Genomic DNA, 22,962 nt, shown 5'->3' with positions numbered 1-22,962 from the left:
GACTGACAGAAAATTTTTGACGATGTCGAGCGGAATACATTCCTTGAAATTCGGAATGTGGCAGGGATAAAATACAGGAAGTGAAATGTTATTTGCAACTTATACAGAAACCAAGCTGCAGTTGTAAGGGTCAAAGGACATGAAAGGGAGCCAGCAGCTGAGACAGGAGTGATGCGGGGTTGAAGCCTTTGCAATTTGTCAATGACATTGTTATTCTATCTGAGTCGGCAAAGTGCAGCTGAATTTAACGTATAGTGTCTTGATAAGATGTTATAAGATGAACATCAACCGGAGTAAACCAAGGGGAATGGAATTAAATCACTTGATACTGAGAGAATTACATTAGGGAACAAGACACTCAAAGTAGTTGATGAGATTTGTCATTTAGGCAGAAAAATAGGTGACGATGGCCGAAGTAGAGAGAATATTCTGCTAACAGTCTTTGGATCTCGACCAACGCGAGCAGCAATGTCGCGATACGATAAACCGCAATAGTGATAGGTTAAAATCCGACCTTTATCAAAGTCGGAAACGTGATGGTACGCATTTCTCCTCCTTACACGAGGCATCACAACCACGGTTCACCAGGCAACGCCGGTCAACTGCTGTTTGTGTATGAGAAATCGGTTGGAAACTTTCCTCATGTCAGCACGTTGTAGGCGTCGCCACCGGCTCCAGCCTTGTGTGAATGCTCTGAAAACCTAATCATTTGTATATGACAGCATCTTCTCCCTGTCGGTTAAATTTCACGTCTGTAGCACGTCATCTTCGTGGTGTAGCAATTTTAATGGCCAGTAGTGTAAAATTTAGACTAGCTACTGCAAGAAAAATATTCCAGACTGAAGCGCCTAGAACCGCTCGGCCACTGCTGCAAACAACCCACGGTTATACGATTCTGCAAGGCCAAGCGAACAATATGTCTGTCCTCTTGTGCGCTGGTCGAAATGCTCCAGGGGTTAAATGTGGCCCTCCTGATACGCATCAATTCCATATTTGTGTGACAGTGGTGGGATCTCGATTAACGTGAGCACCTATATCGTGGATCAATATATCGAACGCAGTATAGGCTGCTGTCGAGTTCCTACATGACATTTCTCCTCCTCGAATGAGGCATCTCACAATCAGTGCGATTTCTGAATGAGCAACCCGCTGCGTAGTTTCTCTTTATAGGCGATTATTCAAAATGATATAGACATTTTCGTGATTTTCAAAATGTTTGTAGCGAGATAAGGTATTACATGATTATATGCACGGATACAGTAACTCAGTAATTTTTTTTTTTTTTTTTTTTTTGTTACAGTCATTTCCAGCATTACGTCTGCGAGATCAACGGAGAAGGCGTTTTCCCTGATGGAACTCGCCAAGAGTGAGTCTATATCTGCACTGCATAGGAAATTCGGCACCACATTTAACGACGTTCTACCTACCAGACACTCAATTTATGAATGGGTGCAGAAATTTAAGGGAACAGGATATCTTTGTAATGTCTGAAGTATCAGGGCAGCTGTGACTGACATCGATGCGGACTCTTTGGGGCGAGTGTAGGCCGAACTGGACTACAAACTCGACATTTTCCGTATGACTAACGGTTCATATTCTGAACATTTGTGAACATGACACAAAAAACTTGTTGAGTTTTTCAGTCTGTACATATAATCATATAATACCTTACGTCAATACAAATATTTTCACAATCATCTGAAAGTGTGAAGATCATTTGTAATGAAACTTCCTGTCAGATTAAATCTGTCTGCCTGACCGAGACTCGAACTCGGGACCTTTGCCTTTCGCGGGCAAGTGCTCCACCAACTGAGCTACTCAAGCACGACTCACTCCCCGTCCTCACAGCTTTACTTCTGCCAGTACCTCGTCTCCCACCTTCCAAACTTTACAGAAACTCTCCGTTCTTTCAGGAGTGCTAGTTCTGCAAGGTTCGCAGGAGAGCTTCTGTAAAGTTTGGAAGGTAGGAGACGAGGCTCTGGCATAAGTAAAGCAGTGAGGACCGGGAGTGACTCGTGCTTGGGTAGCTCGGTTGGTAGAGCATTTGCCCGCGAAAGGCAAAGGTCCCGATTTCGAATCTCGGTCGGGCACACAGTTTTAAAAAAATGGTTCAAATGACTCTGAGCACTATGGGACTCAACTGCTGAGGTCATTAGTCCCCTAGAACTTAGAACTAGTTAAACCTAACTAACCTAAGGACATCACAAACATCCATGCCCGAGGCAGGATTCGAACCTGCGACCGTAGCGGTCTTGCGGTTCCAGACTGCAGCGCCTTTAACCGCACGGCCACTTCGGCCGGCCACACAGTTTTAATCTGACAGGAAGTTTCATATCAGCGCACACTCCGCTGCAGAGTGAAAATCTCATTATGGATCATTTGTAATGTTGTGATTGGTGTCCTTCCTCCCAATTTGTCTGCTAGGGCTAATCATTTGCATATCCAAACATGCAGAACATTTGGTGCAAATTTGACATTTCTTATATACTACCTTTACGGTGTTTCATTTCTAATAGACAACAGTGTATAAGCCATCGCTCTCAGTAGAAGGGCACTGTAGCGCATGCTTCATGCAGTCGGCGCCACTTCACGGAAATGGCTGACTCCGACGCCCTGTCAACTAACACGAACGAGCATTTCCAGTAACGCCACTTACATATACTGCGAAAGCGGCATTTAACTGCACGCCACCGCTGCGTATGCAACGTGGCCGCACACACTGCAGTCGAATCCCCAGCCCTCGTCCTCATTTATATTCCCGATGTTCCCTGTAGCGGACAAATTCCTAGTATAAACAGAACTACAGCACGTCATTCTCGACGGAGAGGTCTTCAGGCATAAAACCAACTTCGGGCAGTATCACAGAACTATTACTGTTCTTGACACACACTGACGCAACGTCAAGAAAGAGCTATTCGACATAACGGAAATCAGTAGGCGTGTTTCTACATCTGAAACATGATGTATTTTCAGATTTCTCGCCAGTCGCATAAGAGTGGTGCTAGTAACGCCACTATGAACATCCAAATTAGGTTTGCTTTAAATACACGCTGTAACGGTCGTGAACTTTAGTTACCTTTGAGAATGGACGTGGTGTGTTGATGTTAGTCTAGAATGCCCCCAAGGCGATAAAGACGTCATTATCAACACCTCAATGAGTTTGAACTAGGTCGTGTAATAGGGCTACGACAAGGTGGAAGTCTCTTCTGCGATATTTCGGAAAGACTTGGCAGGAATGTAGCCACTGTACTCGATTGCTGGCAGCAGAGGTCACGAGAGTGTATATTCGTCCAAGTGGCACTACCGGGAGGGAAGACTATCGTGTTCGGCGCATGGCTCTGGCGCTTCATAACTGCATCTGCAGCAGCAATATGTGCAGCAGTTGGCACCACAGTGACTCAATAAACTGTTACAAACCGGTTACTTCAGGGACAGCTCCGAGCCAGATGGCTTGTAGAGTGCATTACACTGTCCCCAAACCAGCGCCATCTGAGACTTCAGTGGCGTCAAGCGACAGCTCAGTGGAGGGAAAGGTGGAGGTGTGTTGTGTTTTCTGATGAAAGCTGGTTCTGCCTCGCTGCCAGTGTTGGCTAGAAAGAGGCCATTGAGGGGCTGCAACCAACCTGCCTGCGAGCTAGACACACTTCCCCTAGAACAGTAATTATGGTCTGTGTTGCGATTTCGTGAGACAGCAGGAGCACTCTCGTGCGTATCCCTCTCACCCTGACTGCAAATTTGTTCGTCAGACTGGTGATTTAAAATGGCTCTGAGCACTATGGGGCCTAACATCTGTGGACATCAGTCCCCTAGAACTTAGAACTACTTAAACCTAACTAACCTAAGGACATCACACAACGCCCAGTCATCACGAGGCAGAGAAAATCCCTGACCCCGCCGGGAATCGAACCCGGGAACCCGGGCGCGGGAAGCGAGAACGCTACCGCACGACCACGAGCTGCGGACCTGGTGATTTAACCTGTTGTGCTGCCATTCATGACCAGCATTACAGGGGGTGCTTTACAACTGGATAACGCTCGCCCACATACCGCTGTTGTAGCCCAATATACTGTACACAGTGTCTAAATGTTGACTTGGGCTGCTCGATCACCAGATTTGTCTCCTGTCGAGCACATACAAGACATCATCGGACAACTTCAGGCCGCGCGGGGTTAGCCCATCGATCTAAGGCGCTGCAGCCATGGACTGTGCGGCTGATCCCGGCAGAGGTTCGAGTCCTCCCTCGGGCATGAATGTGTGTGTTTGTCCTGAGGATAATTTAGGTTAAGTAGTGTGTAAGCTTAGGGACTGATGACCTTAGCAGTTAAGTCCCATAAGATTTCACACACGTTTGAACATTTTTTGACAACTCCAGCGTCGTCCACAAACGGCATTAACCTCCCCTTATTGACCGACCAAGTGTAACAGACACGGAACTCCATCCCACAAACTGGCATTTGGCACCTGTAAAACACACTGCATGCACGTTCGCGTGCTTGCTTTCAGCAATCTGGCAATTCAAATGGTTCAAATGGCTCTAAGCACTATGGGACTTAACATCTGAGGTTCAAAAAATAGTTCAAATGGCTCTGAGCACTATGGGACTTAACATCTGTGGTCATCAGTCCCCTAGAACTTAGAACTACTTAAACCTAACTAACCTAAGGACATCACACACATCCATGCCCGAGGCAGGATTCGAACCTGCGACCGTAGCAGTCGCGCGGTTCCGGACTGAGCGCCTAGAACCGCTAGACCACCGCGGCCGGCTATCATCTGAGGTCATCAGTCCTCTAGACTTAGAACTACTTAAACCGAACTAATCTAAGGACATCACACACATCCATGCCCGAGGCAGGATTCGAACCTGCGACCGTAGCAGCAGCGCGGTTCCAGACTGAAGCGCCTAGAACCGCTCGGTCACAGCGGCCAGCAATATAGCAATTACATCGGTTATTAAAGTACCAGAATTTCAAATTTGCAATGGCTATCTCGCGCTTACATTAACCTGCGATCCAACAATATTAACGACTTAAATATGTTACGCAGAATTTTCATTACTTGACAATAATAATTTTTTTGTGCTGCGATTTCTTCCGTCAGTGTACGTAAATGATGCACTGGAAGCTCCATGAGGCTGTTGGCGGATGATGTTGCATAATATACGCTTTGTGCACACTGAAGTAAGCAAAGATGGCCTTATGTTTGCTTACTGGAGTGTGTGCGAAGTATATATGATGCTGTATGTAAAGTACATAGACAGGAAAAGGAGCTTATGACTGCTATAGGCAGTGACAAAGTCGATCGCACTATACATACATACCGTACTAATTGACAAACCCATTCTGGAATAAAATAAATTGCGATTGTTTACAGTAAACTTGAAGTTTGAATAATTGATATTCATAACTTTCATCGTAAAACCTAACCTAAAATTTTCTCATTTAATGTATTTTACTCTGTTGAAATTTTTAGTCTTTGTTACTCTAGCTAACTGCTTCGGATAGGTCTTCTGAAAAGTATCGAAAAATCACTTGCAGAAGCCAGACTTCGAAACCCTCACAATTTTTCTGACACTGGTTCGGCTAGTAACTCTCTGCCTGACTTATAAGCCGTCTCCCTGCCTGACGGCAGTATTTATTTTTATTTGCTGACATTCTTCTCATCCAGTTGTTGTATTTCCTTCCTTTGCTGTAATAAAAATTTCTTTGGCATGTCCTTCGAATCATTGTCGGATACTAAACACCAGTTTCATCTGCAGCACTATACCTGTAGGCTTGATCGCTGACGATATATATATATATATATATATATATATATATATATATATATATATATATATATATATATAAAGAAATTGTACCTCTAAGTGTAGTTGCATGTGTAGAACTAAAAATTTCAGTAATATTAATACCAGCACTATTCATGTGTGTATATATTGCTGTGACCTGTGCAGTCTTTGGGTACGGATGTTTTGTCGAGTGAGAGGTTATATATTAACTGTTAAGTTTGGAACTACTGCATCAGCATACTCCAAAAGGAACCTAACAGGTGTACAGTCTGGACCGGAAGACTTGCTTTTTTAAGTGATTTAAGTAGCTTTACTACTCTGAGGATATCAACTTCTAAGTTACTAATGCTGGCAGCTGTTGATTCAAATTCTGGGATATGTGCTTCGTCTTCTTTGGCGAAAGAATTTCGGAATGCTGTACTTAGTTAATCTGCTTTAGCATCACTGTCATCGACAGTATTTCCACTTCTATCGCACAGAGAAGATATTGATTGTGTCCTGCAGCTAACGTACTTTACGGAGGACTGGAATCTCTTTTGATTTTCTGCCAGGTTTACTTTTTTAAGAGTAGGTTAATGGATATATTCAAAGTATGGGAAGATGCTTCATTGGTCATAACTTGCGTTATGCATTCACTGCCTCACACAAGGTCATAACGAGTAGCGGCGGTCTGCATTTATTGGGTTCAGCGTTTTTGCACGACAAAATTAGCAAAGAAATGTGAGAGCAAATTTTTTTTCTAAATTCGAGCAGCCGGCGTCACTCAATCGCGAGGAAGTGTCGCCAGCCGATAGCCTTCAGACGGGAAGCGCTCACATTTCTAAACCGTTACGTGTGTCAGGAAGACAACCACCTCGACAATCTTTAAGAGAGGCTGCGAGCAGCTCAGCAGAAAATGGTTAGAACAGTGCAGGCCGAACCGCCTTTGTTACCCTTGTAACATTACATAAGAGGCCCTAGGCAGGACTCAATAATGGCTAGCAACAGTGTGACTAAGCTTTAGAGACCGTATAACAAATTCGTTGATCAAATGTAGCGTAAATAAACAGCGCTGATGTCTCTGGAAGGGGAGAATCAATTCCGTCATTACTAATGACGTCGTAGAGCCAAGGTTAGGTTAGGTTGGGTTCCAAGCTTTTCCTTAGCGGCAAAAATACTCCATCCTCATAATTTTTAGCACTCGATCAGTAGGATCGTTAGTGATCGTGTCTTTCGCATTCGATTCTCTGGTTATGGTATGGTAACAAATCGTGTACGAGATTTTTCTAGTGTCGGTCCCGCACTTGCTGCCGTACGAGATGATCAGCGATCCGAAGTCAAAGCTGAAGGAGTGCAGTTTCCAGCACTGACGTCAGCACAGCAGCGAGCGCTGATGGGTAGTCCGGTAGTCTACAGACACAATTCCAGGGCAGGGCAGAAACTGCCGTAAACTCCAGCGTCGCACAGGTCTGAAGGCCTACCGTACTGGCGGGCCAGCGTCAGTATTCAGCACGACTATACCGTGTCCGATATCGCGGCACCTGAGGGGACAACATGGGCTGTAAGTTGGGCGGAATTACACTACTGGCCATCAAAATTGCTACACCACGAAGATGACATGCTACAGACGCGAAATTTAACCGACAGGAGGAAGATGCTGTGATATGCAAATGATTAGTTTTCAGAGCATTCACACAAGGTTGACGCCGGTGGCCACACCTACAGCGTGCTGGCATGAGGAAAGTTTCCAACCGATTTCTCATACACAAACAGCAGTTGACCGGCATTGCCTGGTGAAACGTTGTTGTGATGCCTCGTGTAAGGAGGAGAAATGCGTACCATCACGTTTCCGACTTTGATAAAGGTCTGATTGTAGCCTATCACGATTGCGGTTTATCGTATCGCGACATTGCTGCTCGCGTTAGTCAAAATCAAATGACTGTTAGCAGAATATGGAATCGGTGGGTTCAGGAGGGTAATACGGAACGCCGTGTTGGATCCCAACGGCCTCGTATCACTAGCAGTCGAGATGACAGGCATCTTATCCGCAAGGCTGTAACGGATCGTGCAGCCACGTCTCGATCCCTGAGTCAACAGATGGGGACGTTTGCAAGACAACAATCATCTGCACCAACAGTTCGACGACGTTTGCGGCAGCATGTACTATCAGCTCGGAGACCATGGCTGCGGTTTCCCTTGTCGCTGCGTCATAGCCAGGAGCGCTTGCGATGGTGTACTCAACGACGAACCTGGGTGCACGAATGGCAAAACGTCATATTTTCGAATGAATCCAGGTTCTGTTTACAGCATCATGATGGTCGCATCCGTGTTTGGCTACATCGCGGTGAACGCACGTTGGAAGCGCGTATTCGTCATCGCCATACTGGCGTACCACCCGGTGTAATGTTATGGGGTGCCATTGGTGACACGTTCGCTCATCTCTTGTTCGCACTGACGGCACTTTGAGCAGTGGATGTTACATTTCAGATGTGTTACGACCCATGGCTCTACTCTTCATTCGATCCCTGCGAAACCCTACATTTCAGCAGGATAATGGACGACAGCATGTTGCAAGTCCTATACGGGTCTTTCTGGATACAGAAAATGTTCGACTGCTGCCCTGGCCAGCACATTCTCCAGACTCTCATCAAATGAAAACGTCTGGTCAATGTTGGCCGAGCAACTGGCTCATCACAATACGCCAGTCACTACTCGTGAGGAACTGTGGTATCGTGTTGAAGCTGCATGGGCAGCTGTACCTGTACGCGCCATCCACGCTCTGTTTGACTCATTGCCCAGGCGTATCAAGGCCGTTATTACGGCCAGAGGTGGTTGTTCTGGTTACTGATTTCTCAGGATGTATGCACCCAAATTTCGTGAAAATGTAATCACATGTCAGTTCTAGTATAATATATTTGTCCAATGAATACACGTTTATCATCTACATGTCTTCTTGGCGAAGCAGTTTTAACGGCCAGTACTGTATATACTCCCCGAAGTGACGTGTGAATCAAAACATACAAGTCGTGGTCACGGCCATCGAGCAGAGCACCGACGGATCGTGCGTGCGTCATCATCGGGCGGAACAACCAGCGCGCCTGAGTGTCATTGGCTTCCGCTCTGAGCTGATGCAGCGTCCTCGGCAGTTGTGAGTCATCTACTGGATTCACTGGATTCTTCTCCGGATTACGTAGCTGGCAGTCGATGCACAAGAAACAGCAACAACTTGTATTTTCAGTAATAAAAGGAATAATTTTGGATACTGTTTTATTGCGGATCCTCCGTCTGCATCCTGACGTATCAGTAGGCAGAGCGTAGCCCTATAAATTGTTTTACAGAAGTGCTCCAGCCCAGCGCCAGTAAGAGTCGATGTCCTCCAACGACCCGGCATACCGACATCAACAACAGTCACAGAGGGTGAGTAAAAGAGAAGAATTTGTTATTTGTTCTCAAAAAAATTTTGGACTGCCAGCCAGGAACACGACCACAGGGTGCAGTATTGAAAATGGGTAAGGAAAGAACGTTGCGTGGTGATGTTTGAGCGACCGTGTTCCCCTTCGTCCACTCCATGATGCTAACTAAACGAAGAGGAGCTGCAACTTTACGGCCCGCCCTCTCGAATGTGCTCAACCTCCTCGGAGCAACCTTCACTTAAGGCCGCCAAATTCAAATAAGCGGGTTGTTCTGTCTCATGCTGTATAATTTTGTTTTACTGCATATTTATTTACAACACAATGCTCTGATTGGGTGGAGACACTGAGGAGAGCCGGTGGAATTGAATGTCCAAAATAGTGTAATTTCACTCCATGTCTGATGATGATGTCCCATACTCCGAGGAGCGTAGGGGGCGATGCGGGAGACCCGCACAGCCGTACTAGGCAAGGTCCTAATGGAGGTGGTTTGCCATTGCCTTCCTCTGACCGTAATGTGGATGAATGATGATGAAGACGACACAACAACATCCAGACATCTCGAGGCAGGAAAAATCCCTGGCCCCGCCGGGAATCGAAGCCAGACCCTGTGCGCGGGAAGCGAGAACGCTACCGCAAGAGCACGAGCTGCGGACATGTTTATACATAATTTAAATACTACACTCTGATTGGTTGGAAAGAGGATTTGGTGTGAGGTATAAAGCACACAATTAGTGTACACAACTGGCCTACAGACGAAATCTAAATTTTTCATTTTAAATACTGTGCTATCCTTGGCCGGAGATAAGGGGTAAATGCATTGACATTGATTGGGGATAGGAGATGGTTTTTAATTATGCACTAACACAATTGTGCTGTTCCTACCGTCTTGGATTTTTGATACTGTGTTATTACTGACTAGAGATAATGAGGGGAGAGGGTTTTTTAATTATCAGTTACACAGTGTGGGGATAATAAAAGTGGTCTCGAGAACAGAGTTCCAGGGTACAAAGAAACACAGCAGAGGAAATAAAATACAGTACTAACCTGACTACAACAGATGTTGAAAGTGAGCACCATTCCACTCTTGTCACTTTTGGGCCCTGGTCAGCAAGTTGCTCAAGGCGGATCGAAGCTGGACTGCTGGAATTACTGCAACCATGTCTGTCGCTGGTAGCTGAGTGGTCAGCGCGACGGAATGTCATACCTAACGGCCCGGGTTCGATTCCCGGCTGGGTCGGAGATTTTCTCAGCTCAGGGACTGGGTGTTGCGTCGTCCTTATCATCATCATTTCATCCCCATCGACACGCAAGTCGCCGAAGTGGCGTCAACTTGAAAGACGTGCACCAGGCGAACCGTCTACCCGACGGGAGGCCCTAGCCACATGGCACTTCCATTTACTGCAACCACCCGAAATATTCTGCTGCAGTTCTTGAAGACTATGAGGGTTTTTGTCACAAACCTTAGACTTGACCATGGTTCTAATTTTTTAAGCAAAGTGTTGGAGAAGGTATATACATTATTAAGGACCCAGAAGATCCAGCCCACAGCGTTTCACCCACAGACAAACTGGACACTCGAGAGAACGTACAGGACGCTGATGGAATATTTACGACACTTCATAGAAAGGGGTCATAGTAATTGGGATCTACGTGTACTATACATTATTTTCGTATTTAATACAATACCCATAGTAGCAGTGGGTACACACCGTTTGATTTAATGTTTGGCAGAAAAGTAAACATACCAGGGATCCGACAGAAAGAGGAAAGAACTGTCGGATATAATTATTATTATTATTATTATGTATATCACTTGCGAATTACAATGCAAGAGGCACACCGAGCAGGATGAAGAAGGACAAAAGAAAAGTAGAAAACCAGTAAGACTGACTATGACAAGGTGGAGAAACCAATAATATTTAGGACAGAACATAAAGCATTTTATTTGAAGAGACCATAAGAAGAGGTAGTTCTAAGAAGATGGATGCACAATTCCGAGGACCATACAAAATGATTGCAGTAGACCTAACCAATGTGACAATTAAGATGCATAGAAGGAGGCAGAAGGAAGTACATTAAAGTCGGTTGAAGCCTTGTTATTGATGACAAGAAGAGTCAAGAGCGAACAGCAGCATGAAGAAATTTTTTTACATAACCAAGGAGCCATGGTCTACACGAAACTGATCTCATGGGCTTTGGACCTGCTGAGCAGATGGTTGAGCACTGAATCACTTGAAGACTTAGTGGAGATCTGAAAAATAGAAGACTCATCTGGGATTCACTACCGTCATCAGGACAAGATAGGTATCACAAAGAACACATGGAAATTGTGACGTATGTGAACCTGAGAATGCTTGATGAAGAGTTCTGTAGAATGGCCCAAGTAGTATCAAACAAGGTCGTCAAAGAGTGCAGAGGAAGATTAAATTAAACTGAACTAAACTCCTCCCGAACAGGCCATGAAGGCTCAACGGTACCGACCGGCCGCCTTGTCATCCTCAGCCCATAAGCGTCACTGGATGCGGGTATGGAGGGGTATGTGGTCAGCACACCGCTCTCCCGGCCGTATGTCAGTTTCCGAGACCGGAGCCGCTACTATTCAATCAAGTAGCTGCTCAGTTTGCCTCCCAAGGGCTGAGTGCACCCCGCTTGCTAACAGCGCGCGGCAGACCGGGTGGTCACCCATCCAAGTGCTACCCTAGCCCGACAGCGCCTAACTTCGGTGATCTGACGGGAACCGGTGTTACCACTGCGGCAAGGCCGCTGGCAGAGGAAGATTAAGCGAATTAAATATCAGTATAACAGGATGTAACCTTCTTAGCAAGGAAGTTGATAGTAATATAGGCAGATGAAAACAAGCTAAAAACTTAGTTCAGCAGTTAACCAAGCATAGTTCCAGATCCATGAGAGGAATTTTCAGTTTCGTAGGCGAAATCAGTGATATACTATTTGGAACTCTGGACGAAGTAAATGCTTCATATTATAAAACACACAGTGACGTGCGAGCGGAAAGTTAGCTGAAACTATTAGGGGGACAAGTTGCTGTAGTACAAGCAACGTTGTCTGGGCTGAATCAGACAGTAGCTTATACAGTGACTAATGAATAAATATTAAAGAACAGTAAGACCAAGTTGGAATAATTCATTACGTATTCACTAAAGACGACGAATGCAGGGCTAAAGAGAAAAAATGCGTTCGTCACCATCAGTGAACAGATAATACAATTAGTCTGACTATTCAGAGAATTACGAACTGAATACGAACAGTTTGTATGTGCCATGAAACAAGCACAAAAAGGGATCCTAGCACAGCATATCGTGGATTCGATACAGATAGTAAAATGTTTAAGGGTAATATTAGAAGTGTATGATTCCCCGTAACCTTATCCGAAGCATATGGATACATACTTCTAAAAATAATGGACTTAGATGTATGCGTGATGGATAATGTATTAGGATACGTCACTGACATTCCGTTAGTAAAAAACAAGGATTTCAGTTTATAAAGTATGCTGTCACCCCCAAACGCAACAAGAGATGATACTGGGAGATACATTTGTACACAGCCAGAGAAATAGTATTTATTACTAGAAAATTCTAAGAATTTATATGCTGCACTGTGGGCATGATCAATTAGAGAGCAAAGAAATTATTTAGGGAAAAAGATATGTAAAAAAAGATCTATATAATGTTGTCCACGCCCCAAGAGGATGAGTGTGAAATCCAGTTGTTACAAAGCACGGGCATTCCAAAGAACTGCACTTGAAAGTTAGTTACTTTAGGAAGAGTTTATTGATGCATCTTAGTAATCATGAATGGTTATACATAAGCCCAAAATAAACAAAAGTATGACCACTTAGTGTGAGAAACAGGCCTCCAGTGTTATTCACCTACAAGGTGTGGAACAGCCAGCTTCCCATAAAAACTGAAAATGTTATGGATTGTAGGTGTACATCCATTCGAATACAATTATAAAGACCAGTATCGCTGGAAGCGACGTTGTGCCTAGTGTAGCAACAGAAATCAATTGTTGCGAAGAATTGGAGAAAAAGTTGCACGTATCAGAGGCAACTATAGAATTACCATTAAAACATGTAGTGACTAGGTTAGGCGAATAATGCATAGGTGGCAAAAGATTGAAGAATGTGGAGCAGCTGATTGATGAACAACAAAGGGAGATGGAGAGAGCGAGAGGAGTCCAACACCATTCTATAGCTATATATATAGGCTTAGCTTAACTACAATAATAGTTACAGGTTGCTATTGCTCGTCTTGTAGATACATATATAAATTCGTTACAGACTGTTTTGGTGGTGGAAATTATTGCCATTCAGTATGTGTAAAGACTACTTTAGTTCATAAACCAGAGCTAAATCGCTTAACAATTCGACTTATAACTCATTGGTTAGTAATGACATCATACCGTCAGAAGTGGGCGGAGCCTCCATTATATATAGTAAGACGTACACTGGTTTCTCCAGTAGTCATTCTCTAGCAGAAGGTAATTCATCGTTTTATAGCTTTATAAATTTATGTATTTTGTTTAATGTATGTAGTCCTCTAATTAAAGTTTTGTATACGACTTGTAGGTCAGAAGATGACCAAAGTAGTGGTCGAAACCGGTCACAGTACTAAATAAATTGTGATCAAGACTGTTTTTAAAATAGTAAATAGTTGAGAAATTTAGTTTCTGTGGTACTTTCTCAAACTTTCCGAAGCAGTTACAAAAAAATGGCAGATTCAGAATTTTGCCCCTCGCTGGAAAACTTTCTGTAGGCGCCCATAGCTTGCACCCTTATTCGCTTCCAACCCAACAACTTCTCCTCTCCGTTCCAAAATCACCTGTGCTAAGCATCCTAGGAGACTTTCTCCCTCTCACTCCGTTAAAGTTACGTTAGTAGACCTCAGCCCACATTGCCTTCAACGCCCTGATTGCGTCACGTATGGCACACAGCTGATGGAAGGACCAGAGCAGGTGTGCGACAGACCCTTCTGCAAAACTGGGATGACCTGCGCTTTTTCCAATAATTAGGAACGCTTTGCTCCTTCTGCGACCTACGGCACACTCATACTGGAATAGGAGCAATTATTTCCGACGATTTGAAGGTGGAAATATAGTGCGATTTTCCTCATTGAAACAATTTTTGGAAATGGCGTGTAGTATTTCGGTCTACTCTGTGTCGTCCTCCGTTTTGATGCCATAATGCACACATAATGTCAGATGTCCTCTGTTAGTTTACTGATTTAACGTAAGACCAAAATTTCTAACAAGGGAGTAGTCCAGTCCGACATGTCGGAACCTACCCTGAAATTTTTCACACAGGAAGAATGCGCCGAAAGAAATGGGCTGTCAGAATTTCAGTTGATAAGGCGCACTGGAAGTACACAAAAATTTGTTAACGTTACTCAGTTTCGCTGCACGAAGAAACGCTTATAACAATGGTCCGTATAGCCCTTTATGCTTAAGCGCAATCCGATGAATATGCAGAGACAGCCGTGACAAGAGAACGTACCGCCAATTAGCGCAAAGTCCAAACTACACACATGCGCACAGAAATCATACCAAAAATCTGTCAAATCGTTAATGTTTTGAATAACCTACAGTTCATATTGTCAGCTAAACTGTTGCAGATGTAATTGTTACACAAGGCGGTATATTATGTTACAGTACAGACGACTTCCATCAATTGAGACTTGACGTGAAATGTTTTATAAAAATTCGTGTGGCACATTTCTGAAGATAATTTTTGAATTATGTATATTTTGCTAACAATGAAGCAGTTCCTTGTTTATTCGCTGTAGTCAAAAATGTTCAAATGTGTGTGAAATCTTATAGGACTTAACTGCTAAGGTCATCAGTCCCTAAGCTTACACACTACTTAACCTAAATTATCCTAAGGACAAACACACACACCCATGACCGGGGAGGACTCGAACCTCCGCTGTAGTCATCACAAACATGCCAAGTATGTACTGGGTGACGAAAACAAACATTTTCCTTACACAAGGCACAACTGATGACAGAAAAATTGTTACATTCAGGCACTTCACAGTAAATACTAGTTACTAGCATTTGCTAATTACTAATTAGTAATTACCAATTACTAGTTACTATGCCGATAAACCGGAAGTAACAAAGAGCTACCAGAAATTATATTATCGAAGTATTTTCTGAAAAATGCTTTACACTGTCTTAAGAATTTCTGTGTAGAGAAGTAGACTCACACTATTGCGTGGGGATGGAGTCCGACTTACATTAACAGACTTTCCGTCCTCCTCCTAAACACTGAGGTGTCGTTATGTTCAGGCTAACGGTACAACAAAAGCAGTACAATGGGTAAGAAGAAATTTTGGATGTACCATTGAAAATTATTCTTTTCCAACTTTCCAGATTTTGCTACATCGACTACAAGAAATTTTGTAACTAAACAGTCATTTTTTGGTCTAATTTGCCTTGAGACTCCTGAAGATAGATATAATACTGCAGAAACAGTAAATCATTGACAATTATCACTGGCATTGTTGTATACGAATGCACAAGTAACTCTGTCTTTTTTTCACTGGAAATGGTAACGTGCGGTTTGCACACAGTTTTTGCACAAAACCTAAGTGACTCGTTTCAGACACAGGCTTTTGGGAGTAACAAAAACCTGTTAACGACAGCTTCTCTACACGTTCACTTGAAGTAAACTTCGTAATTCTGCGACTTCTTTTTTCGTGTAATTATCTGAATCTGTTTAAACAGACCGAAGAAGCTAGGAAATGGGTAACACTCATCTCACTTGCAGTTCATAGGCCGTAGTGTCTCAGATTTCACACGCTAACGGTGTACTGACTCTCACAAGCAGCGTTAAGTCCTCCGCATAGTTATTCTTTCACGCTCTTGCGAGTTTCGTTTTGTCACATATTTCATACTGTGTGTAAATCTTTCTTTCATTTATACAATTAATGTTGAGCTATTATGAAAGGAGATTAGCTTTGCAGACAGTTTAATTTTAAGCGTTTCCTCCCTCATTCGTTTAAACAAAAATTTTACAGCCTTTCTTTGTCACTCAAACCTACACTACTGGCCAATAAAATTGCTACACCAAGAAGAAATGCAGATGATAAACGGGTATTCATTGGACAAATATATTATACTACAACTGACATGTGATTACATTTTCACGCAATTTGGGTGCATAGATCCTGAGAAATCAATACCCAGAACAACCATCTCTGGCCGTAATAACGGCCTTGATTCGCCTGGGCATTGAGTCAAACAGAGCTTGGATGGCGTGTACAGGTACAGCTACCCATGCAACTTCAACACGATACCACAGTTCATCAAGAGTAGTGACTGGTGTATTGTGACGAGCCGGTTGCTCGGCCACTATTGACCAGACGTTTGCAGTTGGTGAGAGATCTGGAGACTGTGCTGGCCAGGGCAGCAGTCGAACATTTTCTGTATGCAGAAAGGCCCGTACAGGACCTGCAACATGCGGTCGTCCATTATCCTGCTGAAATGTAGGGTTTCGCAGGGATCGAATGAAGGTTAGAGCCACGGGTCGTAACACATCTGAAATGTAACGTCCACTGTTCAAAGTGCCGTCAATGCGAACAAGAGGTGACCGAGACGTGTAACCAATGGCACCCCATACCATCACGCCGGGTGATACGTCACTATGGCGATGACGAATACACGCTTCCAATGTGCGTTCACCGAGATGTCGCCAAACAGGATGCGACCATCGTGATGCTGTAAACAGAACCTGGATTCATCCGAAAAAATGACGTTTTGCCATTCGTGCACCCAGGTTCGTCGTTGAGTACACCATCGCAGGCGCTCCTGTCTGTGATGCAGCATCAAGGGTAACCGCAGCCATGGTCTCCTAGCTGATAGTCCATGCTGCTGCAAAAGTCGTCGAACTGTTCGTGTAGATGGTTGTTGTCTTGTAAACGTCCCCATCTGGCCCGCAAATGTGGCCGAGCGGTTCTAGGCGCTACAGTCTGGATCCGCGCGATCGCTACGGTCGCAGGTTCGAATCCTGCCTCAGGCATGCATGTGTCTGATGTCCTTAGGTTAGTTAGGTTTAAGTAGTTCTAAGTTCTAAGGACTGATGACCTGAGAAGTGACGTCCCATAGTGTTCAAAGCTGTTTGAACCATTTGATCGTCCCCATCTGTTGACTCAGGGGTCGAGACGTGGCTGCACGATCCGTTACAGCCATGTGGATATGATGCCTGTCATCTCGACTGCTAGTGATACGAGGTCGTTGGGTTCCAGCACGGCGTTCCGTGTTACCCTCCTGAACCCACCGATTCCATATTCTGCTACCAGTCATTTGATCTCGACCAACGCGAGCAACAATGTCGCGATACTTTAAACCGGAATCGCGATAGGCTACAATCCGGCCCTTTATCAAAGTCTTCCTTACACGAGGCATCACAACAACGTTTCACCAGGCAACGCCAGTCAACTGCTGATTGTGTATGAGAAATCGGCTGGAAACTTTCCTCATGTCACACGTTGTAGGTGTCGCCACCGGCGCCAACCTTGTGTGAATGCTCTGAAAAACTACTCATTTGCATATCACAGCATCCTCTTCCTATCGGTTAAATTTCGCGTCTGTAGCACGTCATCTTCATGGTGTAGCAATTTTAATGGCCAGTAGTGTATTACTCTTCTTGTTTTCTTTGGTCTAGGAAGGCACTGTAATTTTGCTCTGGACTTCGGTTAGCACAACAATCGTGTGTGTGTTAAATCTTATGGGACTTAACTGCTAAGGTCATCAGTCCCTAAGCTTACACACTACTTAACTTAAATTTTCCTAAGGACAAACACACACACCCATGCCCGAGGGAGGACTCGAAACTCCGCCGGGACCAGCCGCAAAGTCCAGCACAACAATCATCGTTCGGACCACAATTCACGAAATCGTCAGAGTTACTCCCTCTTTCTTCTAATGCAGGGCCGGCCACGACGTGACAAATTTCACAAGTGCAGCATGTGTGGGCCGCGGGCAGGCCAAGGCCCATCCTGTCACTCGGCTTTTCTAGGTCCTTCTCGGAAGTACTCGGAACAGCGCGACATTTCATTTAGCATTATGGTGCGGCATTTAGTGATCGGCATAACTCCCTGAGTTCGGCAGAATCGTGGTGACAGTACTGTTCACCTTTCGCTATTTGTTAGTGTTATGAGGAACGTTCACAGGTCCAGTGGATGTTTGCACAAAAAGAGGCAGTCTATCGATCGGTCATCACAACCCTTTAAAATGGCTGAAGAGAGGGATGGGAATTCTTAGTTTGCATAAGCGACAGGTGGTGCGTATCTGCTACGGAACGATCGTGTAATACCGTGCAGAAAGACTTCAAACTTTTAGATGACAATGAAAGAGCAAGAAATTACAATGATCGACAGACGAGATTCAGTGTCCTGTACATCAGAAATCATTTTTTGCTAAATGTGCAGCTATGAAGCACTTCAAGAAACTGATGGTGAGAACGGTAAAGTTTCTGAAGTCACACTCATCATTACATATTCAGTTGCAACAGCTTTAATTGGAAATTGATGCAGAGTATGGAGATTTCATATATTGCTTCAAGGTACGTTGGCCAAGTCAAGGGGCATGCCTGGAACGATTTTTCGATTTAAATCTTCGCTATTGTTGAATTTATGAAGGAAAAAGAGTGCAGAAACGAAAATTAGAACATCCGGAATGGATTGCAGACTTTGCATTATAAGTCGACTTGACAGCACACTGCCCACAGTAAAACACTGCAAAGTAACTTCTTCCTGAGTTTATGGAGATTGATTTAAAAAGAAAACCTGATAAAGACAATCCAGTTCCCCAAGCTCACTAGCGTTATATACTCTTCGTGTATAGAAGGTTTGAGGACAGGTTTCGACATGGCGGCTTGGAGCATTGCCTCGTTAAGATTTTCTGTCAAGTCGGTACACAGAATTTTACTTTTGACTTTGTTGAAGGCTTAACTCATGGCTCTCCTTACGCTAGTTTTACTTTAGTTCAACAAGACATTTCAAAATAACCTCGGTTTCTCATCTACGAATTTACGAGAAAAGTAATCGTTACTATTGAAACACTACGAGCAGGTCACTCGAACATTAATAAAACGAATATTTGTTGAAATTAACACCTTCTGCAAAGAGAGGAGGATATTATACGTACACTAATGAAGCAACAGATTGTCACAACTGTCCACCAATCCACCACGAGGTATAGCACACTACTGGCCATTGGAAATGGAAATGTCGTGTGGCTAGGGCCTCCCGTCAGGTAGACCGTTCGCCTGGTGCAGGTCTTTCGATTTGACGCCACTTCGGCGACCTGCGTGTCGATGGGGATGAAATGATGATGATTAAGACAACACAACACCCAGTCCCTGAGCAGAGAAAATCTCCGACCCAGCCGGGAATCGAACCCGGGCCCTTAGGATTGACAGTCTGTCACGCTGACCACTCAGCTACCGGGGCGGACATACTGGCCATTAAAAAATACTACACCACGAAGATGACGTGCTACAGACGTGAAATTTAACCGACAGGAAGAAGATGCTGTGATATGAAAATGATTAGCTTTTCAGAGCATTCACACAAGGTTGGAGCCGGTGGCGACACCTAAAACGTGCTGACATAAGGAAAGTTTCCAACCGATTTCTCATACACAAATAGCAGTTGACCGGCGTTGCCTGGTGAAACGTTGTTGTGATGCCTCGTGTAAGGAGGAGCAATGCGTACCATCACGTTTCCGACTTTGATAAAGGTCGGATTGTAGCCTATCGCGATTGCGGTTTATCGTATCGCGACATTGTTGCTCGCGTTGGTCGAGATCAAATGGTTGTTAGCAGAATATGGAATCGGTGGGTTCAGGAGGGTACTACGGAACGCCGTGCTGGATACTAACGGCCTCGTATAACTAGCAATCGGGATGACAGGCATTTTATCCGCATGGCTGTAACGGATCCTGCAGCTACGTCCCGATCCACGAGTCAACAGAGGGGGACGTTTGCAAGACAACAACCATCTGCACGAACAGTTAGACGACGTTTGCAGCAACATGGACTATCAGCTCGGAGACCATGGCTGCGGTTACCCCTGACACTGCATCACAGACAGGAGCGCCTTCGATGGTGTACTCAACGACGAACATGGGTGCACGAAAGGCAAAACGTCATTTTTAAGGATGAATCCAGGTTCTATTTACAGCATCATGATGGTCGCATCCGTGTTTGCCGACATCACGGTGAACGCACATTGGAAGCGTGTATTCGTCATCGCCATACTGGCGTATCTCTCGGTGTGATGGTATGAGGTGCCATTGGTTACACGTCTCGGTCACCTCTTGTTCGCATTGACGGCACTTTGAATAGTGGACGCTACATTTCAGATGTGTTACGACTCGTGGCTATACCCTTTATTCGACCCCTGCGAAACCCTACATTTCAGCAGGATAATGCACGACCACATGTTGCAGGTCCTGTACGGGCCTTTCTGGATACAGAAAATGTTCGACTGCTGCCCTGGCCAGCACATTCTCCAGATCTTTCACCAACTGAAAACGTCTCGTCAATGGTGGCCGAGCAACTGGCTCGTCTCATTACGCCAGTCACTACTCTTGATGAACTGTGGTATCACATTGAATCTGTATGGGCAGCTGTACCTGTACACGCCATCCAAGCTCTGTTTGACTCAATGCCCAGGTGTATCAAGGCCGTTATTACGGCCAGAGGTGGTTGTTCTGGTACTGATTTCTCAGGATCTATGCATCCAAATTGCGTGGAAATGTAATCACATGTCATTTCTAGTATAATATATTTGCCGAATGAATACCTGTTTATCATCTGCATTTCTTCCTGTTGTGGTAATTTTAATGGCCAGTAGTGTATCACCGGTTTGTTTGCAGGCACGTGACGGAGTGACGAATGTTCAATATTCAAGGACGGTTGTAACTGATTAATTAAGGTTTACATCAGAGTTGCATATAATACATTGTCGGAAAAAAATTAGTACATCTGGAAAGATGACGTCGAAGTGATCCGATAATGGCGTATGCCACCGGGGAGATACTAGATGGACGGACAATGGTTTCGACGTCGTCTGCCAAAAGATAGCGTACTGGCATAGCTAAAAGAGCGTTATCTGTGTGTACCCTTTAACATGGAATCCTGACAGCGAGAAGTTTCAGTGTGGTGCAAACGTGTAAAGCAAGCAGGCAATCGTGCCACAGAGACGCACTCGTGCTTCCTACAGCCAAGTGAGCGAGTTTGAAAGGGGTCAAATTATGGCTTTCCTTGTAGCAGGACCGTCATTTCGGAGAACTGACACCCAAGTTAGACTTGCTGCGACAGCTGTGCAGCGATGGTGGTATCAGTAGTCACGTGAACATTCTCACACCCGTGGGCGAGGCTCCGGTCGTTCACGCAGCACACACGCCCACCAGGATCTTCGTATTGTAAGGGCGGCAGTAGCAGGCCGTACAGCTACCACAGCACAGACAATAGGGCTTGTGAGTCCAGACGTGTCAACACAAATTGTTACGAACCGGATACTAGCAGTGTGACTACGTGCACGAACATCTCTAGCCCGTCTTCCACTCACGCCTCGCAATCTACATCTCCACCTACATCCGCACTTGGCAAGCCACCTGACGGTGTGTGGCGGAGGGTACCTTGAGTACCTCTATCGGTTCTCCCTTCTGTTCCAGTCTCGTATTGTTCGTGGAAAGAAGGATTGTCGGTATGCCTCTGCGTTGGCTCTAATCTCTCTGATTTTATCCTCATGGTCTCTTCGCGAGATATGCGTAGGAGGGAGAAATATACTGCTTGACTCCTCGGTGAATGTATGTTCGCGAAACTTCGACAAAAGCCCTTATCGAGCTGCTGAGCGTCTCTCTTGCAAAGTCTTCCGCTGGAGCTTATCTATCATCTTCGTAACGCTTTCGTGATTACTAAATGATCCTGTAATGAACCGCGCTGCTCTCCGTTGGATCTTCTCTATCTGTTCTATCAATCCCATCTGGTACGGATCCCACAACGGTGAGCAGTATTCAAGCAGTGGGCGAACAAGCGTACTGTAACCTACTTCCTTTGATTTCGGATTGCATTTCCTTAGGATTTTTCCAATGAATCTCAGTCTGGCATCCGATTTACCGACGATTAATTTTATACGGTCATTCCATTTTAAATCACTCCTAATGTCTACTCCCAAATAATTTATGGTATTAACTGCTTCCAGTTGCTGGCCTGCTATATTGTAGCTAAACGATAAGGATCTTTCTTTCTATGTATTCGCATCACATTACACTTGTCTACATTGAGATTCAATTGCCATTCCCTGCACTATGTGTCAATTCATTGCAGGTCCTCCTGCATTTCAGTACAATTTTCCATTGTTACAACCTCTCGATATACTACAGCATCATCCGCAAAAAGCCTCAGTGAACTTCCGATGTTATCGACAAGGTCATTTACATATATTGTGAATAGCAACATATTGTGAATAGCAACGGTCCTAAGTCACTTCCCTGCAGCACACCTTAAATCACTTTTACGTCGGAAAACTTCTCTACATTGAGAATGACATGCTGTGTTATGTTATCTAGGAACTCTTCAATCCAATCACACAATTGGTCTGATAGTCCATATGCTCTTACTTTGTTCATTAAACGACTGCGGGGAACTGTATCAAACGCCTTACGGAAGTCAAGAAACACGGCATCCACCTGGAAACCCGTGTATATAGCCCTCTGAGCCTCGTGGACGAATAGCGCGAGCTGGGTTTCACA

The 22,962-nt window shown here is 44.6% G+C and overlaps 1 protein-coding gene and 1 pseudogene across 1 annotated transcript in view; both read right to left on the bottom strand.

Moving 5' to 3' along the window:
• LOC124721626 (growth/differentiation factor 8-like) overlaps positions 1 to 22,962 on the bottom strand; it is a 441,448-nt gene that overhangs the window by 261,395 nt on the left and 157,091 nt on the right. The gene's annotated exons all lie outside the window — the stretch shown is intronic.
• On the bottom strand, positions 11,831 to 11,948 carry LOC124723992 (annotated as a pseudogene).

This window comes from Schistocerca piceifrons, chromosome X (genome assembly GCF_021461385.2).
Source record: "Schistocerca piceifrons isolate TAMUIC-IGC-003096 chromosome X, iqSchPice1.1, whole genome shotgun sequence".
Taxonomy (NCBI): Eukaryota; Metazoa; Arthropoda; class Insecta; order Orthoptera; family Acrididae; genus Schistocerca; species Schistocerca piceifrons.
The sequence above is the reverse complement of the archived record's forward strand: the minus strand, read 5'-3'. Positions and strand labels throughout refer to the sequence as shown.